At 41.9% G+C, this 13235-nt stretch overlaps 1 protein-coding gene across 3 annotated transcripts in view; it reads right to left on the minus strand.

Moving 5' to 3' along the window:
- CSRNP3 (cysteine and serine rich nuclear protein 3) overlaps positions 1-13235 on the minus strand; it is a 176860-nt gene that overhangs the window by 51206 nt on the left and 112419 nt on the right. The window contains exon 1 of one of the 3 annotated variants that reach the window (XM_077447554.1): positions 1528-1788. The exons of the other annotated variants lie outside the window; for them this stretch is intronic. The gene's annotated coding sequence lies outside the window, so the exon portion shown is untranslated. Of the gene's footprint in view, positions 1-1527; positions 1789-13235 lie in introns of those variants that run through there. 3 annotated transcript variants of the gene reach the window in all.

Here is a 13235-nt window from a genome sequence, read left to right on the forward strand (position 1 = left end):
AGACTAACCTACAAATTGTCTAGCCAGATCAAAATAAATCCACATGTTAGTAATTTCTCACAACCAATGGCCTTACATTCAGATGCGTATTAGCAACTGATGTACTTAACACCATGAAGTGATCATAACATTTTTTATTAAAATTTTAATTCTCCCGCCTAACGCAATCATGAAAGGTGAGCTGTCTTTGTTTTATTAATATAGTACATTAAAAATCTATCAAATACAGTATGTTCAGCGAAAGCATTGTGTTCATTGTAGATACAATTCTCTAGACAGAGCAAGGATGTCTAATTGGCCCTAGAGCTTTCACATCCATAGGCAGTCAAAGACGCACATTGCCTGATAGCAAAGGATGATGCAGTTGCATCCAGCATTTTTCCCCATTCAGCTTTTTAGCTGTACAATGACCTTTGAGCCCCAGGCTCCTCCCTCTGTCTCTGCAGTTAAAGCTACTGTATTTTAAATTTGCATGAGGCCAGTATAGGCCCAAATAGCTTAGAGGAAGCATTGAGCAGTAAATAACCAACACTTAACACTGTATTTTAAACATCTGACAAGTTTGTGAATGTATAGCATTTTTGTTACATTTTCTTAGTTTTTTTATTCACAAACAAAATGCAATGCCTGGAAATAAGGATTATTGTATTTTTTTTTTTTTTTTTTTTTTTTTATGTTCTTGAAATCAAGCACATTTTTTTTTGTTCTATGCAGAACACTGTACAAAAATATCCCCGTTAAATTAAGTCTTAAGTATCTGTAAATATGTTGTTTCCTCATCATGATCACAGTCTTGTTAGTCTCCAATTTACTTTGTGTTCAAGCTTCGAAGTACACACAATTAAAAGGCAATTGTTAAGCAAAATTTCAAGTTAAGCCCAAACAACATCCTGCTGATTGGTTCTCAGTTTGCTTAGAATTTGCGTAGCCAGCAAATGTTAAGTAAATCAGGGCCGAGACAAAAGGCTCTTTAATTGAAATCAGAAAGCCTAATATTAAGTGCCGTAAATATTAACTGCTGAATTGCTTTGGGTAAATGCTGATGAGCGAGGATATAATTCCAGGCTGAACCCCTCTCTATTCTACAGGCAGGATTTATTTTTATTTTTAAATCAAACAGAAACACAGTTTGACCCATTTAAAAAAAAACACCCCACCAAAAAGGGAAGAGTAGAACCAAAATTTTATAATTAAAATAAAATTGCATTTGCTAGAATTTAAGATGCTACACAACAACATTTTAAAATTGGCCAGCTTTAGCCATGTTTGTTTATGGAAAAAATAAAATTATATTAAAAATATTATTAATAATAATAATAATAATAATAATAATTACACGCTTCAGATAACCAGCCATTCTAGAAATAAAATTATACACATTAATATGCACACTATTTTCTGCACAAAGAGAAAGGGCCATTCTAGTAATATATTTTACAATGGGCATTCACAATCAAACAGCCATGCAAACATTTTTCCATAACACATCATATAAATAAAAAAAATAATACAACAGAGACCACCAACCTGCTCACACTGCTTTTCCCCAATCCATGCACTCTTCCTATGCACAGCGTCTAATTACAATCCATGGAATCTGGATGATTACTGCTTTCTAAAACATAGAAATCTCATAGATTCGAAATATCTTCTGCGTAAAAATAGACCATTTTTTCCCCAAGTTTCCCAAAGCAGTATTTTATAGCAGCTAGCATATGTTTTATTGTTCACTGTCAAGAGCTCTAGCCTGCACAAAGACTCATTACCTACTGCTTGTCGAACAGCTACACAATCTCACTGAGCTTGCCTGGATGCTGATCACATGGGAGGCTTGTCTGAGAAAAAAAAAAAAAAAAAAAGCAGGCATCCACTGATTTCACTGTCTAGGGATATTTTTATCAGCTGAATCTTAGCAAGAGGAAGGGCCAGCAAATCAACCAAGCTGTTTGAAGTCATTAATCCACGGCAAACCATTAAGAGGGCTTGAATGATGTGGTTTAAAAAATATATATACGCACATATATATATATTTATATATACATATATGATATATGTCAAATAAATTAGGGTAACGGCCTTACAAAGCAGTCAGCCCATCAATAAGTGAGATTCCCAGAATTTTATTGGCGTTTTGCAGTACAATAAAACACGGCAGAAAATTATTTTAAGGCAACACACGTTCAATGATCCACGGAAAGGTTTGATTTTTTTAAATTTCCGTGAAACATAAATATCGATCTGTTCAGGCAACATCGCTAAGCAAAAATTTTTTCTTTTTATTTGGTCACTGTCACTGAGTTTGGAGGTATCAGAAATATATGACTTTTTAGTGATTATTATATTAAAGCCAATTACTTGGCAACTTAGTAGTAATAAGAAAATGATAAACATAAAGATGCCCTTAGTTTCCTATTAAATTAACATGTACCCAAAGCCAAAATAGTTTTTTTATTTACTTATTTTATGGATAGACCGGTCATGGGTTAGAACCCCCATCAGTTTAATTTTTTGCTGCTCCTGCTAGGATGCTCCATCCTATATATTTGTTCACAGGACTAAAAGAAAATTTGGAGTTGTCACTGAAACATGAATAAGGCTGGATTTACACCTATGCATTTTTAGTGTTTTTTTTTTTTTTGCATTTTGCAGATTTTTACTAAAGTCCATTCAACATGGTTTCCCATGGAACACATTCTGTAGTGCAAATCTGCATAAAGCACTAAAAATGTATAGGTGTAAATCCAGCCTAAAAGAGGAAATCTATCAATGGGAACACCTGTCCACTATGGATTACCTTTAATTCAAGGCCCTACCCCCTTGAGCTATGTGATTAGTTCAGTAAAAACCACATTTAGAATGTGTGATTAGAGGCAGTTTACTTTTCAACTATACCAGTTTCATAAACGCTACAGAGCATTTGCACTCCTCCAAATTATCCTGCTGAAGTTAGCCACAATAGTCCAGATTTGCCCAGAGGAGGTAAAAAATAAATAAATATCTCAACAGGAATATTTAAAATTTACATAAAATTTCAACTGCCAATATCTCTGAATGTTCTGGTCCTTTTAGTGTGTGGTATTCACCGAAGGTAACTTTTGCATATATATATATATATATATTTTTTTTTTTTTTTTATTATTTTTTTTTTTTTATTCTATGCTCAGGATTGCAAAAGTTTTGTCTTAATGAGGGAAAATTGCATAAAATGATTTATGGTAAATAGAAATGTTTGTCTTTCCCATAGCAATACAGATGGGCTCAGGCTTGTTTGGATCGTAGTCTCAACCCACCAGAGCAATCCCACCAGGAAGCTGTTACTGCACACCACCAATCATAGGCAGTGAGGCATTTCCTGGCCCTCAGCTGCACATGCACACGCTGTCTATGATTGGTGGTGTGCAGTGGTGGTTTCCACACGTAAGCCCATCCCTATTTAGCAACCAGTTCCTATGCAAAAGTCCCTTTATGCAACATCTTTTTTGTCTTCAAGGGGAGTCCAGAGGCCTCTGCGTATTAATATTGTGTATACAGTGGTTCTCCTTCACCATGGACTACTTAGGCTGACCATATACTATATAATTTTCTTTTTCAACTTTACTTTAGATTTATCAAAACCATATACTATGAGGTCAAGCCTAAACCCTTTCAATTTGAAGGCCCTTGCACTACATAGTTGATGGTAAATCTAAGGGAAATGAAATTAGAAAATTGTATAGAGTATGGCCAGCCTTAGAGACATGTACAGAGAGCAGGCTTACAAACTGGCCAGTGTATTACTGACCTGGAGGGAAAACAAAAAACATGTTGTCAACATGAGTTTTAGGCTGCTTTCACACTGGGGCGGGAGCAGCGTCGGCGGTAAAGCGCCGCTATTTTTAGCGGCGCTTTACCGTCGTTTTAGCGGCGGTGTGCGGGCGCTAGCGGGGTGGTTTTAACCCCTGCTAGCGGCCGAAAAGGGGTTAAACCCGCCCGCAAAGCGCCGCTGCAGCGGCGCTTTGCCGGCGGTATTGCCGCGGTGTCCCATTGATTTCAATGGGTAGGAGCGGTATAGGAGCGGTGAATACACCGCTCCTTCACCGCTGCAAAGATGCGGCTAGCAGGACTTTTTTCACCGTCCTGCCAGCGCATCGCTCCAGTGTGAAAGCCCTCCGGCTTTCACACTGGAGTTAAAGGGGCCGGTTTTTTTCAGGCGTTACACAGGCGCTATTTTTAGCGCTGTAACGCCTGAATACCGCCCCAGTGTGAAAGCAGCCTTAGAGGTATGTTTAACCAACCAAGGTGTAAATCTTACCTGAGAGCAAAGAGTGTCCTTTAACCACTTGCCGACCGCCTAACGCCGATGTACGTCGGCAGAATGGCACGGGCAGGCATAAGCACGTACATGTACGTGATTTGCCTCCCGCGGGTCGGGGGCCCGATCGGGCCCCCGCCCGGTGCCTGCGGCGGTCGGTTTTCGTTCGGGAGCGATCCCGGACGAGGGGACGGCCATTCATTCATGGCCACCCCCTCGCGATCGCTCCCGACGAATAGAAATCCCCGGTGACATCACTTCCTCTCCTGTAATGTAAACACAGGAGAGGAAGTGATGTATTCTCTCCTCCGTGTCGGTATTTTTCGTTCCGACACGGAGGAGAGCGGATCAGTGAGTTGCACCAACACATCCCACACACAGTAGAACATGCCAGGCACACTCACACCCCCCCTTTACCCCCCGATCACCCCCCCAATTACCCCTGCCCCCCAGTCACAGTGACACCAATGTCATTTTTTTTTTTTTTTTTTTTTTTTTTTGCATTGGTGTCATTTGTGACTGTAATAACTGTTAGGGCAGTTAGAGTTAGCCCCCTTTAGTTCTAATGTACCCCCCTAACCCCCCCAATAAAGGTTTAACCCCGTGATCACCCCCCGTCGCCAGTGTCACTAAGGCTGGGTTCACATTGCAGCGGTTTATGAGAACGAATGTGATTCGCACCGCACTGCAGTGCAAATCACATCCGATCTCTGTGCGATTCGAGTTCAGCCATTCGCCGCACCCGCCGCACCCGCCACACCCGCCGCACCCGCCGCAAATTCGCACGGGACCCTTTTTTTGGCCCGCAGCAGAATCGGATCGCATGGGTGTTCACACCATGCGATCCGAGTTTGCAGATCGCACTGCGATATGCGAACTGATCTGGGGGTGTCATTAACATTTCACTGACACTCCCAGCAGTTCGCATAGGGCAGTGTGAACTGCCGCCGGGAGGCATGCGATGCGGGAACCCGCCGCGGATTCGCGGCGTTTCCGCATCGCTCCAGTGTGAACCCAGCCTAATAAGCGATCATTTTTCTGATCGCCGTATTAGTGTCCCAGGTGACGCTAGTTAGGCAGGTAGGTATTTAGGTTCGCCGCAGCTTTTTATAGCGCCAGGGACCCCCATATACTACCGCATAAAGCCCCCTGATTGCCCCCTAGTTAACCCTTTCACCAGTGATCACCATATAACTGTTACAGGTGACGCTGGTTGGTTAGTTATTTTTTTATAGTTTCAGGGCACCCGCCATTTATTACCTAATAAAGGTTTAACCCCCTGATCACCCGGCGGGTGTCATTTGTGACTAATAACTGTTAGGGCAGTTAGGGTTAGCCCCCTTTAGTTCTAAGGTACCCCCCTAACCCCCCCAATAAAGGTTTAACCCCGTGATCACCCCCCGTCGCCAGTGTCACTAAGGCTGGGTTCAGATTGCAGCGGTTTGAGAACGGATGTGATTCGCACTGCAGTGCAAATCACATCCGATCTCTGTGCGATTCGAGTTCAGCCATTCGCCGCACCCGCCACACCCGCCGCACCCGCCGCAAATTCGCACGGGACCCTTTTTTTGGCCCGCAGCAGAATCGGATCGCATGGGTGTTCACACCATGCGATCCGAGTTTGCAGATCGCACTGCGATATGCGAACTGATCTGGGGGTGTCAGTAACATTTCACTGACACTCCCAGCAGTTCGCATAGGGCAGTGTGAACTGCCGCCGGGAGGCATGCGATGCGGGAACCCGCCGCGCATTCGTGGCGTTCCCGCATCGCTCCAGTGTGAACCCAGCCTAATAAGCGATCGTTTTTCTGATCGCTGTATTAGTGTCACAGGTGACGCTAGTTAGGCAAGTAGGTATTTAGGTTCGCCGCAGCTTTTTATAGCGCCAGGGACCCCCATATACTACCGCATAAAGCCCCCTGATTGCCCCCTAGTTAACCCTTTCACCAGTGATCACCATATAACTGTTACAGGTGACGCTGGTTGGTTAGTTATTTTTTTATAGTTTCAGGGCACCCGCCATTTATTACCTAGTCTCACTAGTGTACCCCTAAATTTAGGGGTGTCTACTTTCCAAAATGGGGTCATTTGGGGGGGGTTTGTGCCATCTTGGCATTTTATGGCCTTCAAAACTGTAACGCCCTTAGAAAGCCTGAAGGCGGTGCTTGGTTTTCGGGGCCCCGTACGCGGCTAGGCTCCCAAAAAGTCCCACATATGTGGTATCCCCGTACTCAGGAGAAGCAGCAGAATTTATTTTGGGGTGTCATTTCACATATGCCCATGGCATGCGTGAGCAATATATCATTTAGTGACAACTTTGTGAAAAAAAAAAAAAAAAAAAAAAAGTTTGTAATTTTCCCGCAACTTGTGGCAAAATATAAAATATTCCATGGACTCAACATGCCTCTCAGCAAATAGCTTGGGGTGTCTACTTTCTAAAATGGGGTCATTTGTGGGGGTTTTGTGCCATCTTGGCATTTTATGGCCTTCAAAACTGTAATAGGTAGTGAGGAGTGAAGTCAAATATTTACGCCCTTAGAAAGCCTGAAGGCGGTGCTTGGTTTTCGGGGCCCCGTACGCGGCTAGGCTCCCAAAAAGTCCCACATATGTGGTATCCCCGTACTCAGGAGAAGCAGCAGAATTTATTTTGGGGTGTCATTTCACATATGCCCATGGCATGTGTGAGCAATATATCATTTAGTGACAACTTTGTGAAAAAAAAAAAAAAAAAAAAAAAGTTTGTAATTTTCCCGCAACTTGTGGCAAAATATAAAATATTCCATGAACTCAACATGCCTCTCAGCAAATAGCTTGGGGTGTCTACTTTCTAAAATGGGGTCATTTGTGGGGGTTTTGTGCCATCTTGGCATTTTATGGCCTTCAAAACTGTAATAGGTAGTGAGAAGTGAACTCAAAAATTTACGCCCTTAGAAAGCCTGAAGGCGGTGCTTGGTTTTCGGGGCCCCGTACGCGGCTAGGCTCCCAAAAAGTCCCACATATGTGGTATCCCCGTACTCAGGAGAAGCAGCAGAATTTATTTTGGGGTGTCATTTCACATACGCCCATAGCATGTGTGAGCAATATATCATTTAGTGACAACTTTGTGTAAAAAAAAAAAAAAAATTTTTTTTTTGTCATTATTCAATCGCTTGAGGCAAAAAAATAAAATATTCAATGGGCTCAACATGCCTCTTATCAATTTCCTTAGGGGGTCTACTTTCCAAAATGGGGTCATTTGGGGGGGTTTTGTACTGCCCTGCCATTTTAGCACCTCAAGAAATGAGATAGGCAGTCGTAAACTAAAAGCTGCGTAAATTCCAGAAAACGTACCTTAGTTTGTAGATGTGACAACTTTTGCGCAAACCAATAAATATACAATTATTGACTTTTTTTTTACCAAAGACATGTGGCTGAATACATTTTGGCCTAAATGTATGACTAAAATTGAGTTTATTGGATTTTTCTAATAACAAAAAGTAGAAAATATCATTTTTTTTCAAAATTTGCGGTCTTTTTACGTTTATATCGCAAAAAATAAAAATCGCAGAGGCAATCAAATACCATCAAAAGAAAGCTCTATTTGTGGGAAGAAAAGGACGCAAATTTTGTTTGGGTACAACATTGCATGACCGCGCAATTACCAGTTAAAGCAGCGCAGTGCCAAAGTGTAAAAAGACCTCTGGTCATTTACCAGCAAAATGGTCCGGTCTGAAAGTGGTTAAACCTCACCATGCACAGTTATTATAAAGGCCAGATACACACTGTCTATCATCATAGGCCTATGTTGGTTATGTAGCAATCTGGCCCTGGCTATAATATGGGTTCCCTACTGCAAATTAAATCATTATTGTGGGACCTGCAAAGTTTATTAGGGACTAGAAATATTTGCATGTTTTCCATAATCACTGTTGTCCTACCTACGTTCTAAAAATCGGAGACGTTGCTAAAATTTTAAAAGGCTTGAAGCACCCAAGGGCGTGTGATGATTGAAGCATACCATGTGTAGGAGGTCCTTTCCCCTATATTGTCTCATTTACCTTTCCTATCCCTTCTCATTATAGTCTTTTCTCTTTTTGGTGCTGTTGAACTTCTGTAGAACTAAACCATTAGTGTGCTGGTTCAATGCTGCCAGCAATACCAGGATCAAGAACCAAAGCAATGACAAGCATAGCCAAGATGCATATCTCTAATTAAGATATATAGAAGTAAGTTGATAGATGGCCCAAAACGGTATTGTACAGAAAATGTTGTGAGATTGTACAGAAAATATATAATTTAAGGGACATATTTATAAAGCCGTGATTCTAACATTCAGCAAATATTGACTGCAGGCAAATCTTGGTTCATGTGTTTCAAATGACAGTGATTGATTCACCACCAGTGAAGCCATATAAATATGCTCCAAAGCAGAGGACAATGAAGTGTTGGTGTGAAAATACATAGCCGATAAAAAAAAATCAAAACCATAGTTCAACAATGATTGAAATACAGTAACTTAGCATATCATCCCAGGCCTTGTGAAATTGTTAATGACGTCCTTCATTGTCCATGTGAGTACTGCTGCCCGTAGAGGAAGATAGAGGTTCCACATTGAATTATAATTGGTGACATTAGATTGAGAATTTATTAAGAGGTGCATTTGGCCTTCAGGAGACCCCCTTCTGACCTGCATTTGACCTGATTTAACAGGCTTTGCTTTCCCATAAAGCTGTATCTGATACCAGCAAATACCTGTTAACACAGGCCCTCCCATGGCTTCTGTCCTGTTCCAGAGAGGCCCTGTTTATCAGGTATACTGGAGTAAGCGAATGAGGCATATGTGTTAGGTCTTCTTGTACCTTGGTGTTACCTGTGCAGGAGCATAGTAAGCCCCATAATTGCAAAATGTATTATGGGGGCATTACAATGGCACAGTAGCTAGTATGAGTGTGTGTTCAAATCCGAACATGACTTTCTCTGTAGGAGTTTGTGAATTTCCTACACGTTTTGAAGTTTTAGACTCACATTGCACGAGCCTATGGGTAGGTTTATAGATTTCTTCCTAAAAATGAGCAAATAATAAAAATGAAATTTACAAATAATAAAAAAAGTCAGTTTAAAAAAAAAAAAATCACAAATTCCATAATAAGAACTAGTTATATCCATAGGCAAGCAGCTGGGCGCCAGATTGTGTGTGTGTGTGTGTGTGTGTATGTGTGTATATGTATATATATATATATATATATATATATATATATATATATATATATATATATAATTTTTTCTTGTGTGTGTGTGATTTGGCATTTCTGCCAGCTGGGGGCGCACACAAACAAACACGCTGCTTCTGCTGTAAATATTCACAGCAGAAGCTGATCTGCAGGTGCCGGGCACGTGATGTCCTCAGCATCTGCCAATCATTGGTAAAGAACACAGAACGGCGATCTGTAAACAAGACAGATGGCTGTTTTGACAAGGGGGACAGAGATTCTGTGCTCCTGAAAAGTAAGGACTAGAATCCATTTCTTCCCCTAGTAAAAACTGCACACAGTGTACACCAAAACACTGGCTAGGCACTCATTTAACTCTTTGATCGCCCTAGATGTTTAACCCCTTCCCAGCCATTGTCATTAGTACAGTAACAGTGCATATTTTTAGCACTGATCATTGCATTAGTGTCACTGGTTCCCAAAAAGTGTCATTTAGAGTCTGATTGTCCTCCGCAATATTGCAGCCCCGTTTATAAGTCACTGATCACCGCCATTACTAGTAAAATAAATAAATAAAGATTCCAGTATATATCCTGTAGTTTGTAGGTGCTATAACGTTTGCATAAACCAGTGTTACATGACTATGCACTTGTCAGTTAAAGTAACGAAGTGCCGCATCGCAAAAAGTGGCCTGTCATGAAGGGGGGGGGGGTATATCTTATGGAGGTCAAGTGGTTAAAATGTGTAGTTGAAAGTAACCTGCTGTTTTACAAAAAGCATAAAGCAACTTGTTGGCACCCAAAGGCAAAGGCACCGCAAACCAATACTATAAAAGAATGCCCAAGTCTCATAATAGGTCAATTAGGCAATGGACACTGCTTTGCAAGAAGTAATGTGGTGGGCGATATTTAGGAAATTACAGAGCCTCTTTAGGTCTAAAGTGCCAGTCTGTTAAACTGAATCTGTTAATTTATCTTGAATACCAAACATATTTGCTTTAAAAACTCCAAGCACACAAATTTCAGAAAATGTTGATTATGTGGCAGGTTAGAATCGTCTATTTTCTTGTAGGCAAGTTAAAATATGTTGGTTTTAGCAAGTTAGCAGTTGGCTCAAGCCAGAGGAAAGAGATGAACTGGTGTAAGCTCAGTTCCCATGCTTTTTGGTTCTTGCCAGCGTGCCAGTGCTATAAAAAGGGGGAAGGCTGAGGTCCAGAAGCCCTTTTTGTTTGGTTCTGTTCCCACTCATGACTAGAGGTACTGGGACCGCTGTGCCTTGCAGTCCACTGAAAGCACCAGGGTTTCTGGAGACATCCAAGCCATGGAGAATACCAAGATGGACTATCACCTCATGGAGTTATGCCTAGGCAGCCACACTACAGGAGTTAGCTTGGGAAGAAGGACATTGTTAATATTGAACTGTATGCTGCAGCCTGTTCAGTAAAGTTACATTAACTGTTGTGAGCCTGGTCAGAAGTTATTCAAAGGGGTACATGTTGATACTGGCGTATCTAAAGAACCATGGTCTGTAACGCCAATATAATGGGTTAACTGCAAGACAGGGAGAAGAGGAGTGTTTTTGCTTAGAGTAACCAAGTCTAAATTCAATTAGGCGTGGTACCTGGTAGGTGGCAGGTCCCGTGGTAGAGAAGGGGTTGATGTCTAGCTCTCTTCCTAGTGGTCAGTATCCAATAGCAACTGGATTCAAACCTGCGTTACATAGATCGATGGCCTGTTCACGAGGTAAGGGAAGGAAGGAGTTAATGAGTGTACGCATGAGGTCCCGTTGGACCCGTTCTGTTACTGGGAGTGAGTTAACAGAGGTAAGCTGGACTGGTGGAGTGGACACAGGCTCAGCATGTCCCTTCTAATGCAACATCTACCAAGTTACAGTGTGTAGTGACATGGGACAGCAGATTTTTTGAGAAATTCTGCACTTTAACTGCACACAGTGAAGGCTCATCTCTAAATCGAGGAACTGCCTTAATGTTAGTTTCTTCACATGACCGCAGTCTCAGCCTGGCCCCAGGCATTGATGAGTGCGCTTTGCACGAAGTAGACCCCACCCACATGTGGTCCATTAGATAGTTGACTTTGAACAGTGGCTTTTATATGTTTAGGTCCAATGTACTTGGGCTGTAGTGCCATGTTCTCATTTATCATTTGTTATATGTAAGGGTACTTCTACATTCAGATCACTATATTTAAGCAGCACACAACACTTTTGGTTTAGGTTTTCATAGTTTCTCAACCCATTATACTTTAAAGTTGTTGTAAACCCTTACAACCAACTTTGACCTACAGGTAAGCCTAGATTAAGGCTTACCTGTAGGTCCAAGAAATATCTCCTAAACCTACACGTAGACAGCGGCGCGCAGGCGCACTGAGCGCGCCGCGGTCAGCTGCGATATGCCGCGAGTGGTGGCTCCCGTGCGCATGCGCGGGAGTGATGTCATCGCAGCTTCGCCGAATGACAGTGGCGGAGCAGCGAGACCCACCGAGAAGATGGATGCGCCAGACTACAGGGGACAGAGGTGACTTCGCTGGCTCCTGTGTCAGGTAAGTGACACATAATGGACTACTATGCGATGCATAGTAGTCTATTATGCTTTGCCTTTGCAGGGAATGAAAGAGGAAGTAAACTCATCAGGGTTTACTTCCTCTTTAACTATATGGGCTTTGCTGTGTTATTTTGCACTTATTCCTACGAATAGTCTGTGATTAGGTCTCTCATTTCATTTTTCTTCAGTAATTTGAAAACTTACTAATTGTCTGTGATACATTCTTTCTGTGTGTGTTATATTGCAGAGACCTTGTCTTATTGATCCCTTTGACTGGATATGTAGAACATACAGTAGGTGCATGTCAGAATTTATGATACTTTATTCCCATTTGAATTCCAATAAGTGTTTTGAATTAAATAAATTCCCAGCATTTGAATTAAATAAATTCCTTTCTGCGCCTTTTTATTAATCACCAACTGAGTGTGCTTTGCTTCAGATCAGGCAGTGTCTGGGATTACTGTTAGTAGGGTTGCCACCTGTATAAAGCCTCATACACACGATCGGACTTCCAATGGACTTTACCGTGAATTTTGGTCCGAAGGGGTGTTGGCCCGTGAACTTGGTATGCATACACACGGCAGAACATTTTCAGACAACTTTCACCAAATCGCGTGGTTTTTCGGCTCTTTAACGCCACCCTTTGGGCAACTTCTGCTATTGTTGTCTGATCTTTTGCATTGGTTCTGAGCATGCGTGTACTTTGGACTTTAGTCCTATGGACTTGTGTACACATGATCGGATTATCCTCCATCAGACATTTGTTGCTGGAAAGTTTGAGAGCATGCACAGTTTCAACATTTGTCCGTTGAAAAACGAAAATAATTGTTCGATGGAGCATACAAGTGGTCGGAATGTCCGATAAAACAGGTCCGTCAGACCGTTGTTTTCAAAAAGTCAGATCGTGTGTATGGGCCTTTTAGAATGACCTGGACAGCCCAGGTTTCTGTCCTCCTGAAACCTGGATACAGCAGCATACCTCCAGTCCCAGGCAGTGTGGGAACTCAGAGGGGGGTTCTTACCTCCAGTCCATGCCAACGCTGTGTATGTTGAGTCCCATGCTAATACAGATATACCATGGCCCTAAAAATTCTCAGAGAGACAGCTGTCAAGCAAAATCTTGTGGGCTCATATTAAGGTGATTGACAGCTTTCCTGACAAGAAGTCATTCTGTTTCAATATTTTTATTAGAGAC

Source organism: Lithobates pipiens, unplaced genomic scaffold (genome assembly GCF_037356315.1).
Source record: "Lithobates pipiens isolate NorthernLeopardFrog02 unplaced genomic scaffold, aLitPip1_a1.2 Scaffold_22, whole genome shotgun sequence".
Lineage (NCBI taxonomy): Eukaryota > Metazoa > Chordata > Amphibia > Anura > Ranidae > Lithobates > Lithobates pipiens.